Source organism: Hemiscyllium ocellatum, chromosome 39, assembly GCF_020745735.1.
Source record: "Hemiscyllium ocellatum isolate sHemOce1 chromosome 39, sHemOce1.pat.X.cur, whole genome shotgun sequence".
Taxonomy (NCBI): domain Eukaryota; kingdom Metazoa; phylum Chordata; class Chondrichthyes; order Orectolobiformes; family Hemiscylliidae; genus Hemiscyllium; species Hemiscyllium ocellatum.
In genome coordinates, this window is record NC_083439.1 from 40,760,198 (window position 1) to 40,782,786 (window position 22,589).

The window sequence follows — 22,589 nt, forward strand, 5'->3', positions numbered from 1 at the left end:
GATCTAGATCTTCAATTCTAAAAGATGAGAGACTTAATAAACAATCCAGGTCTTTTTTAAATATATAATTTCAGTTGCATCACACTGTTAACTTTTGCTATAAATTCTGTCTTACCATCTTACACTCCACAACCACTTGATGAAGTAGCAGTGCTCCAAAGTTAGTGCTTCCAAATAAACCTGTTGGACTATAACCTGTATGATTTTTAACTTTACAAATTACTTCAGAAGCCTTCTTCCCTTGACATCGTTTTAAAGCAGAATATCGCCCTGACAACTATAAAACACAAAATAAACTTTATAAGGGATCTTATGCAGGTATAAACCCTACGGTTGGGCCAAGAGACCCAAGTTGAAGTTCCACCTATTCCAAAGATATGTAATAACATCTCTGAACAGGTTGATTAGAAAAGTTTTTATTGAACAGTAAGTGGTAACGAGTACAAATACTCCCGATCTGTCCAACTGAAAATAGAAGCTTCCACTCGTCCCATCTCGCGTGCACAGGGCCCCGCCCAGCGAACAAAGGACGCGCCCCTTCACACCGCCCAGCCCCGCCCACAGTCTGACGACACGCTCCTGTTACCCGTCCCGCCTACGAAGAAAAGGACGTGCTCCAAATCGCTCCACCCTCGCCACGCCCACCATAAGGAAGCTCCTCTTATGTTTATTACCCGGATGTACAGAGCGCTCGTCACGGGATAGTGATTTCCGGTTGGAGTCCTGTTTAAAGGTGAGGGTGGGGGGAAGAAAAGAGTGTATTTGTCTTTATGGAAATAGGGTTCATTCTTGTTTTTGCGTTGTATTAGTTCTGTTTGTCAAGTACTTGGGGTTTCGTGGGCGGTGTTTGTGGGGGAGGTGGCAATTCAGGGTGCGGGAGTTGTTGCCAGGTGTGACTGAAAGCCCGTTTATAAACCGAATCGCGATGTCCTTTTACCTTAATTAGGGAAGGAGTTTGAAACTGAATGGTGTAGATAAAAGGATTGAGGTAGATCAGCATCATACCTTTTGCAATTGTCAAATTTGAGGCTGCTTCTCAGGATGATAGTGAGGGCTTGGAGATTAGTGAGGACTGCAGACATTGGAAAGTGGATCGGTAAAGTGGAGAGCTGGAAAAAGTGCAGCCGGTCAAGCAGCATCAGTGGATTAGGGGAGTCGATGTTTCGGGCTGGAACCTCTCATCCGGACTGGCTCTAAAGTGGATGAACAAGCTGCCTATGGCACTATGCGCCAATAAGTTGTTCATTCAGGAGGTGTGAATAGGTATTTATTTATTGGAAGTAGTAGTTAATATTGTCAGACACAGTTCTCCTATGTTATGAGAAATAGCCCAACTGGCTATATTGCTCAGTAATTGTTATAGGTGAAGACTTGTTCTAATTTGTGGGTTGCTGCTACTGGGAAAAGAGATCTGTACTGTTAGGATAGCCTCCACCTGAACCACCTGTGACTGGTGCTTTTCTGAACTGTACAGCCAGTAATTTTTAAACTAGTCAAATTTATGCTAAATCAAACAGTCAATAGAAATGTGAAAGATATTTTGGTTTTTCTGGTCATGTTTTACCTAAGTACAGTGAAAAGCTTTGTGCAGTTCAGGCTGATCATGGGGTGAGATAATTGGCATACAGATTATGTTGTCAAGGGTGTGTGCTAGGCAAAATCAGCAATATTTAAAGTTAGAGCATCCAGCCGTCAGTCTAATAATGGCTGGGATGAAGGTGTTCCTAAGCCTGTTGGTATGTATGTTGAAGCTTCTCTTGCCAGATGGAAGAGGTTGTAGGAGAGGTGTGATGAATAACTTGTGATAAGCTAAAGGAAGGGATGCAGTACAAATCTAAGGCAAGTGAACAGAAGACAGTATTTGTGAAAAGAGCCTTAGTGTTATAAATTGATTCTATCTGCATGTGCCATTCAAATGGAAACTTGTAGGCTAGTGATATTTAAGGACAGGCCATAGGAAAAAGTGAAGGGGTGTCTCTTTTGCTTTAACTGTTATTAGTTAATAGAGGGATAATTGAAATTGTGAAATCATTTTGGGTAAAGATGAGAAATTATGTCTGAGTCAGTTACGCATCTGGTTAATAGGCCTCTAAATTCCTCTAGCAGGAAGCTGGAAGAGCACAGCAAGCCAGGCAGCGTTAGAAGGTGAAGTCTGTTTTGGGGGTAACCATTCAAGATTCTGGCATCTGCAATTTCTTGGTCCCAAAACATTCTGACCTGGTCACGAATTCATTTGGTATTTGTTGGAGTTTAGAAAAGCCAGGTGCTCAAGATAGCCTAGATAATTTCTTGAAATATTTTTGGGGCATTTTCTTAGCATATTCTGAAGGTATTCGGTGAATCAACAACCTGTATCTGATTTGTTTTGTACAAAATTATACTTTTATAATAGTGGTGGATAGTTGCACATGCAATATGATTTTTTTAAAACTTGGCTTAAGTTGGGAGACGAATGGGTTTTTTTACAAGTCAACCATATTGCTGTGTCTGGAGTTTCCCAAAATCACTTCATTACACTCTGAATTATAGTTTTCTTTTTAAATTATTAAATTCAAATTTGTCCAGTCGCCATGGTAGGATTTAAACAAGATCCGTAGAACAATACCTGGGTCTCTGGATTAATAGGTGAACAATAATCCCACGAGGCCATCAATCCCCTCAATTGATATATTAGGTTGAAAGATAGGTGACTACAAATGAGTATCTAGTGTGGTGTTAGGAGCAAGGTGCTGACACAGATTTGGCTGACTGGTAGAAGGCAGTAAGGATAAAAGGATCTTTGTCACGATGGCAACTGGCAATTAGTGGAGTTTTGTAGAAGTCAGTGCCCACAACTGTTCGTTATACCCTAATGATATGGATGAAGGAACTGAGGGCATTGTTGCTAAGTTTGCAAAATGACATTAAGGTATTTGGTATGCTTTTCTTATTGGGCAAAGTATAGAAGTTAGGTTGTCATTGGCTGTACAGGATATCGGTTAGGCCACTTTTGGACTATTGTGTGCAGTTCTGGTCTCCCTCCTATCAGAAGAATGTTATGACCCTTGAAAGGGTTCAGAAAAGATTTTACAAGGGGGTTGCCAAGGTTAGAGGATTTGAGCTCTCGGGAGACACTGAATAGACTGGGGCTATTTACCCTGGAGTGTCAGAGGTTGAGGACCTTTTTACTGAGGTCTATAAAATCATGAGACATGATTGGGTATATATCCAAGGTTTTGCACCTGGGATGGGGGGGGGGGGAAGTCTAGAACTCAAAGGCATTGGTCTACAGTGAGAGGGGAAAGATAAAAGGGACCTAAGGGCAACTTTTTCCAGTGGTGCATGTATGGAATGAACTGCCAGAGGAAGTGGTGGAGGCTGGTCCAATTACAGCATTTAAAAGGTATCTCTCTTTTTGTATACAAAGAGGAAGGCTTTAGAAGGATATAGGCCAAGTGCTGGAAATGGGACTATATTAGGTTAGGATATCTGGTCAGCATGGGTGAGTTGGACCAAAGGGTCTCTTTCTATGCTGTTCATCTGACTCTGATGCAAAGATGGTGGGACAGGTCATGTTGAGAAAGTGGGAGATTTGTAGAATGAATTAAATAGGTTTGTAGTGTGGGCAATGAAGTCAGCAAATGGAATACAATGTGCAAGTTGTGTAGTTATGCACTTTGGTAGGAAGAATAAAGATGGCGACGATTTTCTAAACCAGGAAAGGTTTTGGAAATCTGAAGCATGATGGGAATTGGGAATCCTAGATCAGCTTAACTAGATTATTTTGGCATTTAGGGACACAAATACAATGTCAGTATTCATTTGAAGTGGATTAGGAATAAAAGAGCAGAGTTATTCAGCCTCAGCAGTTTCTGCTCTGAATCTAAGAAAGGATGTGCAGCTGTTGGGGTAGGGTGGCATGGAGAATGTATTTCAGGTTGCACAGTGGCCAGCACCAGTGACCTGGGTTTGATTCCTGCTCGGGTGATTGTGTCCATGTGGAGTTTGCATAATGTTCCCCATGTCTGGATTTTGTCGAGGTGCTCCTGTTTTCTCCCACAATCCAAAGATGTGCAAGTCTGATGAATTGGCCCTGTTAAATTGTCCCATGGTGTTAGTTGTATTAGTCAGGGATGTGTAGGGAAGGGCAATGAGTTTGGGTGTCTTCAGAGGATCAGAGTGGACGTGCTGGGCCAAAGGGCCTGTTTCCACGCTATAGGTAATCTAATCTAACATTTTCACTTGGGGAGAATAGGACCTGAGGGCATAGCCTCCGTGAAGGGGAGGAGGAATTACTCCAATCAGTGTCATGAACCTGTGGAATTTTTTGCTGTAAAAAGCTATGATGGCCAAGTCACTATGTATTTAAGACAGAAGTAGATTGGTTTCTTGATTGGTAAGGGAATGAAGGATCTTTGGAGAAGGCAGGAAAATGGGGTTGAGAAACACTTCAGCCATGATTGAGTGGGGAAACAGACTTGACTGGCCAAATGGACTAATTCTACTCCTGTATCTTGTTTTCTGGTTAATCGCAGTATGGAGATTTCTCCATTCTTCAGTATTTATTTCAAAATTGCAATATATCCACAGAAATAGAAATTGCTGGAAAATCAACAGGTTTGGCAAGACCTGTGGAGGGAAAATGAAATTTAGTTCCTGGTTCTGTGACCATTCTTCAACATGCTGAATATGGATCTTCAATCATGTCGTCTTTCACACCAAATGAATGTTGTCTCCTATTGTTGATATAGCACTCAAAGGTTATTACTGACAAATTCTAATCTTGGCATTCTTCAATATTTTCACCAAGTAAGGTGCCAAATTAATGATCTCAGTAAGTGCCAGTTTGCCACTTTAGTATCCTTCTGATCCTTTTAGCTTCCCAAAGTTAAAAGGTAATATTTCCCTTTCTTTTTCACAAGAAAAAATTATAAACCCTCTTGCATACGAGCCCATGGGAGAATTCAATGCAAAGTATCATGAAGATGGTACAAACATAAAACTTACCATCTTGCAATGATGTAAACTTCAAAACACCATACTTTATTTTTCAATACTTGAATGTTTTGTTCACCAGAATAATACATCATATCTGGGGATTTGTCATAATTGTATTAAATGCTAATATTTTAAAACTGGTCCTGTTTGGGTGCCAGTCAATTTAGCTGTTCAGTTTGGGTGCCAGTCAGTTTGACTTTGCTGTTTCTCCATTTCAATTTCTAAGTTGCTGTATTTTGTTTGAGATATCCTACATTGATCACTTTATAAGTTGGCAGGTGCAAAATGACACCCAATTCATTCCTACTGATCTTTTAAGCACATTGGATTGATGTCCCTGAAACCTGACTTCAAATTTTGAGTTCAAGTCCATGCGTGACACTGTTTGAAATGCACTGCTCCCACCCTTAAAATAAAATCATCCACGTGTGTTATAAAGATGCCTAACTGCTGCTGTGTATGGTGATAATCAAATATGAAATAAGTGGATCAGTGGCAGATGGTATTTAATGCTGATAAGTGTAAGGTGATGCAGAACTTAGTGAATAGCAGGGAACTGGGAAGTGAGAGGACCAGAGGGATCTTGGGATAATTATTCACAGATCTCAAGTCTGCAGAGCATATGAATAAGATAGTTAAGGCTTGTGGGTCACTTGCTTTCATTAGGCCTGGCATGGAGTGTAAGAGCAAGGTTGTAATGGAGTTATAGAGAGAGTTGGTCAGGCTGCAACTGGAGTACTTTGTGCAGTTCTGGTCACCTCACTACGGGAAGGATGCAAAAAATATTAGAGGAGGTTCACTGGAATGGAAGAACTGAGCTCAAAGGGGAGATTACATGGGCTTGGATTGTCTTTAGAGTAGAGAAGACTGGGGGTGGGGAGGTGGGCAAGTGATTGAGGTGTGTAGTATTGGGGTATATAAACAGGGTGAACACAGAGCAGCTGTTCCCCTTGGTTTTCTGGTGAATCATGAAAGGGCATTTAGGGTAAGGGGCAGGAGTTTCAGATGGGATTTGGGGGAAGAAAAATCACTCACTCAGCAGTGGTAGATATCTGGAATGCACTGCCTGGGATGGTAGTGGAGGCTGGCAACCTTACAACCTTTTCTAAAAAAAAAATCTGGGTACTTCAAATATCAACATTAAAGGATGTTAATCATAACATTCAAGTCCGGGAAATTGGGATTAGTGCACTTTTACTGGTAGTTATGATGATGGGCCTTCTATGCTGTACGGCAGCTCTGTTTTAATATTACATCTTATTAAGAAGTTTGCAACTAAAGAGGACAAATGTGTTTAACTTCCAGTATTCCCCCACTGCACCTGGTACAATTCTTGGAGGAATTTCCTTGAGCTGATCTAACATCAGAAATGCACTGATCTACACTCCTAAACATTTGTGCTAGCAAGACTTTTAAAAAGTCAAAGTCCTGCCGTCATTAATTTGTCTTGTATCTTGGTTCCCCCAGTTTTCTTCAAAACCATGTATCACCAGCCTGGCTTGAGCCTTAGAAGTCCCATCAAATGATTCCTTTTCCTTGCATTTCGACCTATGTGATAAGACTTGTCCTCTATGTGAAACCTTTGTGTCATCGGCATGGTGGCTCAGTGGTTAGCACTGCTGCCTCACAGCGCCAGAGACCTGGGTTCAATCCCTGCCTCGGGCAACTGTCTGCGTGGATTTCCTCTGGGTGATCGGGTTTCCTCCTCCAGTCCAAAGACCTACAGGTTAGGTGAATTGGCCATGCTAAATTGTCCATAGTGTTATGTGTAGGGGATAGGGTCTGGGTGGGTTGCTCTTCAGTGGGTCGGTGTGGATTTGTTGGGCCAAAAGGCCTGTTTCCACGCTGTCGGGAATCTAATCTAATCTGAAATTCTCTTTGTAGTTCTTATTAACTTCAAGAATTTGTTCATGGCTACTAAGACTTCCTGATCATATGGGCTTCTGTTTCTAGTGGTTTTCCTGGTTTGTGCTATATTTAATGTTAAACTACACTCTCTTGCCCTCTATACTTTATGACCACACACATGTATTTGATAGGATTTCTTTCACAGTTTGTGATCACTTTCTAGGGGTACTTTTACACCCAGATCCACCATTTGAGCTTATGTTTTTTTTTGCATTCCATCTTAGCTTTTTATGTCATGCCTCCTGGTCCTCATTCTTTTATGTGGATAAATGTGGGATTACGCACTTCGGCAGCAAAAGGCAGAATATTATCCAAATGGCAATGAATTGAGAGCGAGGAGTGTGCAGTGAGACTTGTGTGTTCTTGGACACCAGTCATTGAAGGTAAGCATGCAACTGCAGCAGGCAATAAAAAAGGCAAATAGTATGTTGTATAGGATGATGTGTTCAGGTACAAGGCAGGGATATCATTCCGCGATTAGATTAGATTACTTACAGTGTGGAAACAGGCCCTTCGGCCCAACAAGTCCACACCGACCCGCCGAAGCGCGACCCACCCAGACCCATTCCCGTACATTTACCCCTTCTACTAACACGGGCAATTTAGCATGGCCAATTCATACAACCTGCACATTTTTGGACTGTGGGAGGAAACTGGAGCACCCAGAGGAAACCCACGCAGACACGGGGAGAATGTGCAAACTCCAGACAGGCAGTCACCTGAGATGGGAATTGAACCTGGGTCTCTGGCGCTGTGAGGCAGCAGTGCTAACCATTGTGCCACCGTGCCGCCCTAAGTGAGACCGCATCTGGAATATTGTGTTCAGGCTTGGTCCCCTTAGGGCTGCAGTGAAAGTTTACGAGACTGGTTCCAGGGATGGCGAGTTTGATTTGATTTATTGTTGACATATGCCCTAAGTACAGCGAAAAGTTTGTTTTGTGAGCAGTACAAGCAGATCACAACAAACAAGGACATATAGATCATAGGGTGCTCAGAGAGAGTGAAGCATACAAGGTTATGAGTGCACAGAAGGTGCAAAAAAGCAAGATCAACATTAGATTTGAAATTACAGACGTCTATTCAGCTGTTCAGTAACAGCAGGGAAGAAGTTATTCTTAAACCTGTTTGTGCAAGTTCAAATTTCTGTATCTTCTGCTTGACAGAAGAGTCTTAAGAAGGGTATTACTGGGGTGGGAAGGGTCTTTGATATGAGCAGCCTTTCCATGGCAAGAAGTAGTATTATTGGAGTTCATGACTGGGAGGTTGCCTTCTGTGATGGTCTGGATTGTGCACAGAACTTTCTGTAGTTTCTTGCGGTCCTGAGCAGAGCATTTGCTGCAGCTAAACTGTTGTGCACCCAAATGGAATACTTTCTATGGTGCATCTGTAAATGTTGGTGAGGGCTCTTATGGACATGCAGAATTTCCTAAGCCCCCTGAGGAAGAAGAGACTACAGTTGAGCCTTCTTTTTCATCACATCTGTGTATGAGGTCCAGGACCGATTGTTGGTTTTTATCACTTCTCTGAACTTGACGCTCTTGACCCCCTCCATTAGTGTAGGCAGAGGCGTGTTCCCCACCATTCTTTCTGAAGTCTTTTGTTTTGCTGACATTGAGAGAATGATTGTTATCATTGCAGCATGACACCAAGCATTCAATCTCCTTCCTGTATTCTGACTCATCACTGTTTAATATCGAGGCCTACAACGGTGATGATGGCAGCAAGCTTGTAGATGGTGCTCATATGGAATTTGGATACATGATTTTTGGTGTATAGGGAGTACAATGAGGCTGAAAATGTGTTGCTGGAAAAGCGCAGCAGGTCAGGCAGCATCCAAGGAGCAGGAAAATTGACGTTTCAGGCATGCGGGTGTCCCAAGGTGTTCTCTGAAACGTAGGCGGCCACATTGGGTGCAGCGGATGCAGTAAATGATGTGTGTGGAGGTGCAGATGAATTTGTGGTGGTCATGGAAGGATCCCTTGGGGCCTTGGAGGGAAGTAAGGGGGAAGGTGTGGGCGCAAGTTTTGCATTTCTTGCGGTTGCAGGGAAAGGTGCTGGGAGTGGAGGTTGGGTTTGTGGGGGGTGTGGACCTGACGAGGGACCCGATGTGGCCTCCTCTGTATTGGAGAGACAGGCTGCCTACTTGCAGAACGTTTCAGAGAACACCTCTGGGACACCCGGACCAACCAACCCAACCATCCCATGGCTCAACACTTCAACTCCTCCTCCCACTCCACCAAGGACATGCAGGTCCTTGGACTCCTCCAGCGCCAGACCATAGCAGCACAACGGCTGGAGGAAGAGCACCTCATCCTCCGCCTAGGAACCCTCCAACCACAAGGGATGAACTCAGATTTCTCCAGTTTCCTCATTTCCCCTCCCCCCACCTTGTCTCAGTCCCAACCCTCGAACTCAGCACCACCTTCCTAACCTGCAATCTTCCTCCTGACCTCTCTGCCCCACCCCCACTCCGGCCTATCACCCTCACCTTTAACTTCTTCCACCTATCTCATTTCCAACGCCCCTCACCCAAGTCCCTCCTCCCTACATTTTATCTTAGCCTGCTTGGCACACCTTCCTCATTCCTGAAGAAGGGCTCATGTCCGAAACGTCGATTCTCCTGCTCCTTTGAAGCTGCCCGACCTGCTGCACTTTTCAGCAACACATTTTCAGCTCTGATCTCAAGCATCTGCAGTCCTCACTTTCTCCGAGTTCAATGAGGTACTGAGTACGGATTCTTTTGGGATACAAGTGTTTAGGATTATTGTGGAGGAGGTGCTGTTGTTAGGCTTCACTGATTTATGATCTGTGGGTCAGGAAGCTCAGGATCCAGTTGCAGAGGGTGGAGCTGTATCCGTGGTCTGAGTTGAAGGCAGAGCTGTAGTCGATTAGTAGGAGCCTGACGCATATGTCCTTGTTATCGAGATGTTCCAAGAATGACTGTATGGCTAGGGAAATGGTGTAAACTGTGGTCCTATTTCACTGGTAGGCAAATCACAAGATCGAGGCAGGCCCAGAGGCTAGAGTTGATGTCCATGACTAACATCTCAATGCATTTCATGATTTATGGAGGTTAGAGCCATGGGGTGGTAGTCGTTGAGGCACTTGCATGTGTTTTGTGTATGAGGAGAAGTTGAATTGATGAGGATTATGTTTGCTTGAGTTCAGAAGAAGTCTAAATGCTAGTGTGCAGACACACCAGTAATATTGTGAAGGGATTGAATCTAAAAAATAGGGGCCCTCTGTTGAGAGCAGACCTGTAGTACTGCATTTGTTTTCATTAAGAAAGGATGTATACATGTTGGAGGCAATTAAGAGAAGGTTTACCAGTTTAATACTGGAAATATGAGGATTATCTCATAATTTGATTGGGTAGCTTTGTATTCAGTGGATTTTAGCATAAGTTAACCTGGTTAAATGCAATGTGATTGATTTTGGAAGGTTGAATTTGAATGTTGATTACAGGGTTAAAGACAGAATTCTTGGCACTGTGGAGAAACAACAGGATTTTGAGGTCCACATACCTCAAAGTTGCCACCCAAGTCGATAGGGTTGTTAAGAAGGTGTATGGTTTTTTGGCTTTCATTAACAGGGGGATTGGGTTTAAGAGCTGTGAGGTTTTGCTGCAGCTTATAAAACCCTGGTTAGACCACTCTTAGAATGTTGTGTCCAGTTTTGGTTGCCTCATTATGGGAAGGATGCTGATGCTTTAGAGTGTGCACAGAGGGGATTTACCAGTATGCTGCCTGGATTGGAGGGCTTGTCTTATGAAGAGAGGTTGAGTGAGCTTGGGCTTTTCACACTGGAGAGAAGAAGGAAGAGAGGTGACTTGATGGAGGTGTACAAGAGGCATAAATAGAGTAGATAGTTAGAGACTTTTCCCCAGGGTAGAAATAGCTGTCATGAGGGGTCATAATTTTAAGTGATTGGTGAAAGGTTTAGGGGAGATGGTAGAGGTAGGTTCATTATGCAGAGTGTGATGGGTGTGTGGAATGCATGGCCAGTGGTGGTAGTAGAGTCAGAAATTAGGGACATTTAAGTGATTGTTGATCAAGCACATGGATGAGTAAATTGAGGGATGTATAGGTTAGGTTGATCTTAGATAAATGCTTAGCACAACATCGTGGGCTGAAGGGTCTGCACTGTGTTGTACTGTTTTATGTAAGCGATAACTTAAAGCACACAAAATCATAAGTGGTATTGACCTGGTAGATGTGGAGAGGGCACCCAGGCATGGTGGGAATGAAAGGAATAGCCAGAACTACTTTTGGTGGCTGAAAATGGGCTCCTATATTGAGAAAGCAGGCTCATGCAAATCCTGTGCGTGAGTAACGAAGGCACTGCTACTGCCCATTGGCCATGTGAATGCCAGTGGATTCACATTGATTTCGCTGGACCAGTAGGTAGATGGATGTTTTAAGTGGTCGTAGATGCACACTCCAAGTAGCAGTCATGAAGTCAGTATCAGCGGATGCAACAATACACCAATTGGATGAAATATTTGCCAAGTTTGGGAACCCTGAACAAATCCTGAGTAACAATGATCCAATATTTTTGATACCAGCGTTTTGAGAAGTACCAGAGAGATCACTGAGTTAGATATGGGATTGTCTTATCACCCTGTGATAAATGGCCATGCAGAGAGATTTGTACAAACCTTGAAGTAGGTGTTAAAAGCTTCACAAGGGGAGGGTTTGCTAGAATGATGACTAAAATTCCTCAGCCTCTACAGGAGCACCCCACACGTGACAACCCAATGCGAGCAGGGGTCCTTTAATGTTCAACAGCTAGCTGAGAACAATGTTTGACTTCCTGTGGTCAGAAGAGACCAGAGAAGTAGTGGAGTGAAATCTAGAAGGACAGATGGTCAGAAGAATGGGAACCACAAGGTGAAGAGTATTTCAAGAGGAGAGACTGTGTGTTGGTCCGGAATTATATGTGTTGGGGAAAAATGGATCCCAGCCCTAGAGGCGATGGCTCAAACAGGATCATTGTCATATATGGTTCATGAGTGATGAACTAGTCTGGAGGAGACACGTGGATCAGCTGTTTGTTGCACCTCACCAATGCAGGGGACGTCGCTCAGAATACTGAGCCAGTCCAGGTAAGACAGTGATGTCGAATGAGGAAATAGCTAGGGCTTTAACAGATATCTTTGCAGCATCCTTGAACATGGATGCTGCAAAGGAGCATCCCAGAGGACTGGAGAATTATTAATGTTGTCCCCTTATTTAAGAAGGGTAGCAGGGATACTCCAGTTTATTATAGACCGGTGATCCTGACGTCAGTGATAGGGAAGCTGCTGGAGAAGATACTGAGGGATAGGATCTATTCCCATTGGGCTTATCTGTAATGGGCAGCATGGTTTTGTGCAGGGAAGGTCATGTTTTACAAACCTAATCAAATTCTTTTGAGGAAGTGACAAATTTGATTGATGGGGGAAGGGATGTAGATATCACATACATGGACTTTAATAAGGTGTTTAATAAGGTTCCCCAAGATAGGGTGATTTAAGAAGGTGAAGTTGCACGGGGTCCAGGATGTTCTAGCTAAATAGATGGATAGCCAGGAATGATAGTGTCATTTAAGGTGTATCTAAACAGGTACGTGAATGGGCAGGGAGCAAAGGGATACAGGTATTTAGAAAATAGGCAGCAGATTTAGATAGAGAATCTGGTTTGGTGCAGGCTTGGAGAGCCGAAGGGCCTGTTCCTATGCTATAATTTTCTTTGTTCTTTGGGATGTGTCTCCAAGCCAGGGTTGGCCATACCTAAGGAGGAGACAACTGCAGTATCATAAGGTAACAACAGCCAGTTGGAGAGGGTCATATCTGAGGAGTAACAGGAGCTTCTGGAAACCCAAGAGAGGTTCTGAGACAAGGAGACAGATTTCTTGGAATTGCCATCCCTGACCGACTGATCGTCAATGTAGACTACGGCATGGGTGTTTTTTTTTGTAATATGTTTAACTGTAACATTATAACTATTATATATACAATGTGTATAGTGATACATTGTTAAGGAAATATTGAAATAAAAAAGGAGGAGGGTTATGTATGCAGTTAGATATGTACTGCTCCTTTAAGGGAGCACGTCAAACGACCCAGAGACAAGAGCAGCGCCGGTGGGATGGGGTGGGTTCGGGCAGCCTGAAACTGACTGTGGAGTTGAGAGAATGCACGATAAAGTATTCCCTGTTTACCATGCATCTACCTCATGTATTATTTCTGATTTGAGTGACCCACAAACAATAATAGAGATTAAAGGGGAACCGCTGACTACTGTATGTAGATTTCTTGAAGGTATTTAATGATGTGAAAAACTATTGCAGATAATAAAAGCTGCTGGTGTACAGGGCTGCATTTGCCAGGATAGAAGATTGAATGCCTAACAGGAGGCAGAGTAAGCTTAAAGAGCTCTTTTCAGATGGGCAAGGTCTAACACAACAACCGAGGGAAAAGTGACAGAAATCAGTGTTGAGATACCAACTGTTTACAATTTGTATAAATGACTTGACTGGAAGGGATGCTTTGTGGAAGTTGTTGCTGATACAAAGGTAAGAAAGTAAGTTGTGAAAAGGGCACAGGGTGGTTTTACAGAAATATGTTGATAGTTTGAGTGGGCAGAGATTAGATTAGATTACTTAGTGTGGAAACAGGCCCTTCGGCCCAACAAGTCCACACTGACCCGCCGAAGCACGACCCGCTGAAGCGCAACCCACCCTTACCCCTACATTTACTCCTTACCTAACACTACGGGCAATTTAGCATGGCCAATTCACCTGACCCACACATCTTTGGACTGTGGGAGGAAACCGGAGCACCCGGAGGAAACCCACGCAGACACTGGGAGAACGTGCAAACTCCACACAGTCAGTCGCCTGAGTCGGGAATTGAACCCGGGTCTCAGGCGCTGTGAGGCAGCAGTGCTAACCACCGTGCCGCCCAATGTAGCAAATGGAGTAGCTTAACTTAACATATCAATACCTTTGTTTGTAAATTCCTCCCATAAATACCAATTCAAGGAGAAAACTAATATTTTTTGTGAATTGCCTTGAGTGCGAGATGAAAATAGTAGTCCTTGAAGTTCTTGACCACTTTGATATTGTGTTATTAAGAATTCAGTCTGTTACTGCAGGTTTTACTAAGTTGATGGAAATATTTATATAGAAACTTTCAGGTTTCCATATACTTCAGTAGAAAATAGGGTTTCAGGAAATAGTTTGCAATATCTGGCAGAAACAAAATCAGAAGTTGTTGAAGTCTGGCACCATTCATACAGACTTTATGTTTTGAGCTTGGTGTACCTTCATCAAAACTGAAAGCTGGGTGAAGGTAGTACTTATGTTGATGGTATGGTGGGGTGAGTAAATAGAGTATAAGGAGACAGTGCCCAGAGAGAGAGAGAGAATAAAAGAATAGACAAACAGAGATCACTGATAAGAGATGAATAGTTATGATGCTGGCAAGAAATCAAATGTTTAAAAATGGATTGGCTGTGCTGGGAGCAACCCATGCAAGATAGGTCCTAGGTGTGTGTGAGATAATGACGAACTTAGTGCATATTTTAAAATTGTTAAACTCAATGTTGAGTCTTACAGGCTGTAAGATACTTCATGTAGAAGATGATGTGTTACTCCTTCAGCTTGCTTGGAGTTCTGCAGGAGCAATGCAGCAGCCTGAGACAAATGTTTGCATGGGAACATGGTATGTTGAAGTGGCAACTATGAACTGAGATCCATATTTTTATAGGCTGGGATCATACAGGTATAAAAAGTGGTCACCCAGTCTATGTTTCATCTCCTCGGTGTATAGGAAGCCACATTATGAGTAGCAAATACAGCAATCAAGATTTTTTTTATTCACTTGTAGACTGGGGGTATCACTGGCATTTATTGTCCATCCCTCATTGTACTTGAAGGAGGTACTAAGCTGCCTTTTTGTATGAAGGGCAGGTAAATTGCTGCTTCACCTGGAAGATGTACCTGGGGTCTTGGATAGTCAGGCAGTTGAAAGCTGCCTTGGGAGTGTGGGCAAGTATTGGGAGCGGAGGAGGAGTAAACCAGGGATGTTTGGAGGAAATGGTCCCTGCAGAATGCTGACAAGGGAATGGAGGGGAATATTCAAACTATCAACATATTTCTGTAAAACCTCCCTGTGCCCTCTTCACAACTTACTTTCTTACCTTTGTATCAGCAACAACTTCCACAAGCATCCCTTCCAGTCAAGTCATTTATACAAATTGTAAACAGTTGGTATCTCAACACTGATTTCTGTCACTTTTCCTTCGGTCGTTGTGTTAGACCTTGCCCATCTGAAAAGAGCTCTTTAAACTTACTCTGCCTCCTGTTAGTCATTCAATCTTCTATCCTGGCAAATGCAGCCCTGTACACCAGCTTTTATTATCTGCAATAGTTTTTCACATCATTAAATACCTTCAGGAAATCTACATACAGTAGTCAGCGGTTCCCCTTTATCTCTATTATTGTTTGTGGGTCAACTCAAATCAGAAATAATACATAAGGTAGATGCAGGGTAAACAGGGAATACTTTATCGTGCATTCTCTCAACTCCTGGCATTCCAGTGGAGGTGCCGGGAATGGCAGCTTTTGAGATGTGGAGGCTGATGGGTGGAAAATGAGGACCTGTGGGATTTTACTCTTTCTCTTTTATGATGTTTCTCACACCATTATCATCACAGTTAAATACAAGAATTGTTGCTGTAAATTTCTAATGCCTAGCTGTGTGGAGTTTGCACATTTTCCTCACGTCTGTGTGGGTTTCCTCCGAGTCCTCTGGTTTCCACCCATAATCCAGAGATGTGCAGGTTAGGTGAATTGGCCATGCTAAATTGTCTATCATGTTCAGGGATGTGTAGGTTGGTGCATTAGTCCAGGGGTTAAGTGTAGGGGAATGAGTCTGGATAGGTTACTCTTCAGAGCATCAGTGTGGACTTGTTGGGTCAATGGGCCTGTTTCCACATAATAGGGATTCTATGACCTATAAACCAAAAGTTGATATGACCAGGAAGTCTGTTAAGAAGAGATTTTGAGATGTTTAAAATGTTCATTAATTCATTCTTTCTTAGATTACGTACGTGTGGAAATACACCGTTCAACCCAGCAAGTCCACACCGACCCTCTGAAGAGCAACCCACCCAGACCCATTCCCCTACATTTGCCCCTTCACCTTACACTACAGGCAATTTAGCATGGCCAATTCACCTAATCTGCACATTTTTGGACTTTGGGAGGAAACCCACGCAGACACGGGGAGAATGTGCAAACTGAATTGAACCCGGGTCTCTGGTGCTGTGAGGCAGCACTGCTAACCACCGTGCCGTCCACTGTGACATGAGGGTCAGTAAATTAGAGTAGATTGGTAACTGGCAATTGGCAAAGAATTGGAGGAAATTAGTTTTGTTTCTTTGTAGGGAGTTATGATCTGGAATGCATTGCCTGAAAAGCAGATCTAATCTTAAAAACTGCCAAAGGGATGAACATTTCGGAAAGGACGAATTAGCAGAGCTATATGGAAAGAGGCAAGTAGGTATTTCAAAGGACACAGGTTAATTACTTAGTATGTTGTGTAATTGTGTATAATTGTAAGTTATTGTATTTGATGGCAATGCAACCAAAATGATACAGTCTTGTAAAATGGGTAAGGATTCTATTTTCATAAAAAAGATGCAATTCTTAGATGACTGGATTCTGTAGAAGTAGTTCATTTTGGAAGAGAGAACAATATTATTAAATGGAGAAAATCTGCAACACAAATGGACTTGGAGAGACTTGTGCACAAAAAAGGCAGAAAGCTAGCACACAGGTGCAGCAGGAAATCAGGAAGACTAATGGACGTTTGGTCCTTATTTCAAGGGGATTGGAATATAAGGCAAGTCTGTTACTGCAGTTGCGCAAGGTGCTGGTGACAGCCACTTTGGTCCCATTTATTTAAATAGGTTTATTATTTAATTGGAGACATTGGGACTCTACTCATTGGTGTTTAGAAGAATGAATGGTGATCTCATTGAAACATAAGATTGTTAAGGTACTTTGGAGGGAAATGCAAGGATGTTTCTCCTCACGGGAGAGTCTAGAACCAGAGGGCATAATCTCAGAATAAAGGGGTGTCAATTTAAGACTGAGAAGAAGAGGGGTTTCTTAAAAACTGAAAGAACTGTGGATGCTGTAAATTAGAAGCAAAACAGAAATTGTTGGAAAAGCTCAGCAGGTCTGGCAGCATCTTAAAGAGAAATAAAAGTTAACATTTCAGGTTAACATTTCTGGTCTGGTCACACTATCCTGAGGAAAGGTCACCGGATCTGAAACGTTAACTTTGATTTCTCTTCATCGATGTTGCCAGACCTACTTTGCTTTTCCAGCAACTTCTGTTTTTGTTTCTGAAGAGAAATGTCTTCTCTGAGGGTTGGGCGTCTTTGGAATTCATTGCCAGAGAGAACTGTAGGGTTGTATCCTTGTGTATATTTAAGGCTGAAATAGATTGATAGATTTGTGATTAGTAGGGCAATAAGAGTCATGAGGAAAGGGCAACAAAGTGGGTACAAGGAGTGTCAAATTAGCGACGATCCTATTGAACGGTGAGTCATGCTTGAGGGACCAAAAGGCCTACTTCTATTCCAATTTCTTACTGTCTGAAGTATGTCAGAATTTGAATAGAGGAAAATGTATATTTTGTGATGCCAGTAAGATCTTCATGTAGTATTTTCATTCTGAGCTCCATTTGACATAAAGCAATGTGTTATCTTTACAGGTCATTCAAGCTTTTGTGTCCTCAAGTGCACTGTTCACACTTTGCTGAGAGAGTACAGTTACCACTCTGGATAAATTGTTCAACTGTTGGGAGAAAAACTAACTGGGATTGTATGGTTGGTACACCTTTTTAAAACATACCATGTTTTAAATGTAGTTAAAATGATTTAATATTCCATGTACTATGATGTGGTACAGTTGCTGATATCTTGGTGTTAGTGCCCCAACATGGTTGCAAATGGATTATATGATTATATCCTTAGTATTTTTGTTCCTGTGAGAATTCCACTTGTGCTTCCTAAGTTGTGATTTCTTCTGATTCTCATTATGTTTTGCTACTCATTTGTTTGTGCCATTGTCCTAAAAAAATTCATCACCAAATTCACCATTAACATCAGATTAGCCTTTGGATCATGGTTGACTTTTCATGTATTTTTGGCAACCTGAGGACCTGATAACAAAGTCATGGAGTCATACAGCAGACCCTTTTTGTCCAACCAGTCCATGTTGAACATAATCCCAAGCTAAACTATGCCTGCTCCTGTGCATACCCCTCCAAACCTTTCTTACTCATGTGTTTATCTAAGTGTCTTTTAAACATAACTGTACCTCCTCTGATGCTCTGCTCTTTCTTTGTCCTTTCTCGTACTCTCCTACTGCCATTGAAGTGGGACATGAATTGCTTCAAATGTATCCACAAGTCTATTTCATTCCACTAGGGGGATGGATTGTGGACTCCTGTTATGTAACCCTTATTTTCATTTTGCCAATAAGAAGCGTCTTCATTTTGTGTTGACCCGTATATCCCTTTTATGTTGCATTTTAGCTGCCGCTCAGGATCTGAACCTTTTTATGTTCCTTTTTTCTCTTTTGATTTCTTTATCCCTTGAGCACTATGCTTCTGTCTGTTCTGCTTCCAGTTGTGTGGTCATGTCTCCTTTCTTATTTCTTCCTTCTTAAGTACTGTGTTATCCTAAATTTCTATCATACCCTGGATATCATATTTTTAGTTTTTTTAATTTAACCTATTTTTCTAATCTACCTGTTCAGAGATGTTGCTCCACACTTCTGGAGCAGGTGATACTTGAACCCAGGTCTCTCAGTCTAGAGGTAGGGACACCAGCACTGTGCCACAAGAGGACTCCAGCTCTTAGCCCATATCTTTGAAGTTTTAAGAGACTTCTGGTGTCTATCCAGACAGCTCTTAAGTGAGTTAGGGGTTTTATGCCTCTTTCAGGCCATGAGTTTCAGTTCCCTACTTTTTAGGTGGGGGACCATCACCACCTGACTTGGTGGTGTATTGCTGTTGCTGGGTCAAATTCCTGGAATTTCAGCCCTTACAATGTGTGGACTGCAGCAGTTCAAAAAAACAGCTCACTAGGAACTTTGCAAAGGAAATGGGATGGGCAATAAATGTGGCCAATCAGCACCCACATCCAATGAATGAATTAAAAATAAAACCTGGGGGATAAGATTTGGTTCGCTCCTAATTACTTTGAACCTATGAGTCACTGATGCCTCCATTAAGGGAAGTCGGTCCTTCCTATCAACTCTGTCCTGGCCCCCTTCAGTCTTGTACGCTTCAATCAAATCTTCCTTCAGCTTCCACTGTTCCAAAGTAAGCAGTTCCAGCCTTCGTCAGCCTTTCCTCATAACTCCAATTTTCCAGTTTTAGCAGTATCGTCCTGTATATGCAATTACATCGAGAACTACATGAAAGACCATGTTGTGATTTAATTAGTGTTTTTGTAGTCCATGCCTTGGTTAGTAAAAGATTAGATTACTTACTGTGTGGATACAGGCCCTTCGGCCCAACAAGTCCACACCGACCTGTTGAAGCGCAACCCACCCAGACCCATTTTACTCCTTCACCTAACACTACGGGCAATTTAACATGGCCAATTCACCTAACCTGCATACATTTTTGGACTGTGGGAGGAAACCAGAGTACCTGGAGGAAACCCACGCAGACACGGAGAATGTGCAAACTCCGCACAGACAGTTGCCTGAGGCGGGGAATTGAACCCGGGTCTCTGGCGCTGCAAGGCAGCATTGCTAACTACTGTGCCGCCCAAGTTCTCCATAAACTACCTTTACCACCTAAATTTGTGCTGTTGCTTTCAAGGATCTGTGGACATGCAGTCTCTCAGGATTTCACTTCTCCTGTACCTTTTTAAATATCCTCCCATTTATTGCATATCCTGTGCCTCAAGTGTGTTGCTTTATACTTAGAGTCATAGAGATTGGCAGCACAGGAATGTGGTAAGGAAAAGCCAGGGAACTATAGACAAGTGAGCCTGTCGTTGGTGGTTGGCAAGTTGTTGGAGGAAATCCTGACGGACAGGATTTACATGTATTTGGAAAGGCAAGGACTGATTAGGGATAGTCAACATGGCTTTGTGTGTGGGAAATCATGTCTAATGAACTTGATTGAATGTTTTGAAGAAGTAATAGAGGACTGATCAGGGCAGAGCGATGGATGTGATCTATGTGGACTTCAGTAAGGCATTCGACAAGGCTGCTCATGGGAGACTGGTTAGCAAGGTTAGATCTCATAGAATATAGAGAGAACTAACCATTTGGATGCAGAACTGGCTCAAAGGCAGAAGATCGAGGATGGTAGTGGAGGGTTGCTTTTCAGATTGGTGGTCTGTGACCAGTGGAGTGCCACAAGGCACTGAGTCCACTATTTTTTTGTCATATATATATGATTTGGATATTAACATAGAAGGTATAGTTAGTAAATTTGCAAATGACACCGAAATTGGAGGTGTAATGGACAGTGAAGAAAGTTACCTCAGAGTACAGCAGAATCTTGATCAAATGTGCCAATTGGGCTGACCAGTGGCGGATGGAGTTTAATTTACATAAATGCGAGGTGCTACATTTTGGAAAGGCAAATCAGAGCAGGACTTAGAAACTTAGGGGTAAGGTCGTAGGGAGTATTGCTAAACAAAGAGACCTTGGAGTGTAGTTTCATAGCTGCTTGAAAGTAGAGTCACAGATAGATAGGATAGTAAAGTAGGCATTTGGTATGTTTTCCTTTATTGGTCAGAGTATTGAGAACAGGAGTTGAAAGATGATGTTGTGGCTGCACAGGACGTTGGTTTGGCGACTTTTGGAGTATTGCGTGCAATTCTGATCTTCCTATTGGAAGGATGTTGTGAAACTTGAAAGTGTTCAGAAAAGATTGACTAGGATATTGCCAGCGTTGGATGATTTGAACTATAGGGACAGGCTGATTAGGCAGGGCTGGTTTCCCTGGTGTGACCTGATAGAGGTTTATAAAATCATGAGCGGCATGGATAGGATAAATGGACAAGGTCTCTTCCCTGGGGTGGGGGAATCCAGAACTAAAGGGGCAAAGATTTAGGGTGAGGGGGAAGATATAAAAGAGACCTAATGGGCAACTTTTTCACACAAAGGGTCATGCTTGTATGGAATGAACTGCCAGAGGAAGTGGTGGAGGCGAATATAATTGCAAGATTTAAAAGGCATCTGGATGGGTGTACGAATAGGGAGGGTTTAGAAAGACATGGACAAGTGCTGGCAAATGGGACTAAATTGGGTTCTGATATCTGGTTGGCATGGATGAGTTGGACCAAAGGGTCTCTTATTGTGCTGTACATCTCTATGACTCAGTCAGAAGAGAAAGGAAGCAGTAATAAGGTCTAGGCGGCTGGAAACTGACGAAGTCCTTGAAGTATGTAAGGAAGGTAGGAAAGAACTTACAACAAGGAATCAGAAGGGCTAGAAAGGACTCGTGAAAAGTCATTAGCAAGCAGAATGAAGGAAAATTCCAAGGCACTTTTTATACGTACAAAGCAAGCGGGTAGCCAGGGAAAGGGTTGTCCCACTCAAGGACAAAGGAGGGAATGTACGTGTGGAGCCACAAGATGTAGGTGAGGTCCTAAACAAATACTTTGTGTTAGTATTCACCAAGGGGAAGGAATTCTTTGAGGATCATCTCTGGGAAGGAAGTATTGAACTTCCAAGTCAAGTTGCTATTAAAAAGAAAGAGGTGTTGAGTGCCTTTAAAAAATATTAAGATAGACAAGTCCTGATGGGATCTATCCCAGAATATTGTGGGGAAAAAAAGAATAAATTGCTGTAGCATTGACAGCCATCTTTTTATCTTCTTTGGCCACAGGTGAGGTCCCAGAGTACTGGAGATTTGCCAGTGTAGTTTCATTGTGTAAGAAAGTTGGCAGGGATAATCCAGAAAATTACAGGCCTGTGAGTCTATGTTGGTGGTAGGGAAATTGCCATTTTTTCTCATTCACAATCTACAGACCCAGAAAATAACACCGTCTAATTCCTCTGCAAACACTGCCCAAGATTAAATGAATAGTTATGGCTTATATTTTAAGTTTAATCGAGAGACATATCTCCAAAAAACATGTAATCAAGACAGAACCCACTCTACTACCTACTGCAGATTCACGGTGGGCCTCACTTAAAAACAAAGATTACCTTATCTGATTCTGTGCTGTGAACTTCGCCCAACAGTTCCTCCGAGATCAGTTGTGAATTTCCATGCTTGTTAATTTTCCCAGATGTACTCCGATGTCAGTGATACATGAATTCAAGCAGCAAAGGCAGTAACTGTGCAGGCTCTCTCTCTCTCTCTCTCTCTCTCTCTCTCTCTCGCCTGCACTGACCTCACCATGTGCTTCCTTTGTCTGCTCTTCTCCCTTTTAATACTGTTGACTTTCTTTTTCCAAAGTTCCAAAACAATGCAACAGCATATAAAACAGTAATTGCTGTTCCTGGAATTCGAGGAAATCACCTCCATCATCTAAAATACCTCAAAAAAAGGAGCAGCTGTTACAGCCAGAATTTTTTCCCGTCCTCCATCTTGGATTACCCAGCAGAGTTTTGCTGAAATATTTTACCTCTCACTGGTTGGGGTCTTTTGCACATGCCTAGTAGTGTGA

The 22,589-nt window shown here is 42.6% G+C and overlaps 1 protein-coding gene across 5 annotated transcripts in view; it reads left to right on the forward strand.

Annotated features, from left to right (window-relative positions):
* The first annotated feature begins 650 nt into the window (after nucleotides 1–650).
* The window catches only part of spg21 (SPG21 abhydrolase domain containing, maspardin), a 157,844-nt gene continuing 135,905 nt past the window's right edge, over nucleotides 651–22,589 (forward strand). For 2 of the 5 annotated variants that reach the window (XM_060852800.1, XM_060852796.1), the window contains exons 1-3: nucleotides 659–733; nucleotides 7,110–7,268; nucleotides 17,654–17,768. The gene's annotated coding sequence lies outside the window, so the exon portion shown is untranslated. Of the gene's footprint in view, nucleotides 734–7,109; nucleotides 7,269–11,964; nucleotides 11,990–16,332; nucleotides 16,429–17,653; nucleotides 17,769–22,589 lie in introns of those variants that run through there. The other 3 variants (XM_060852797.1, XM_060852799.1, XM_060852798.1) reach the window with 3 other exon arrangements.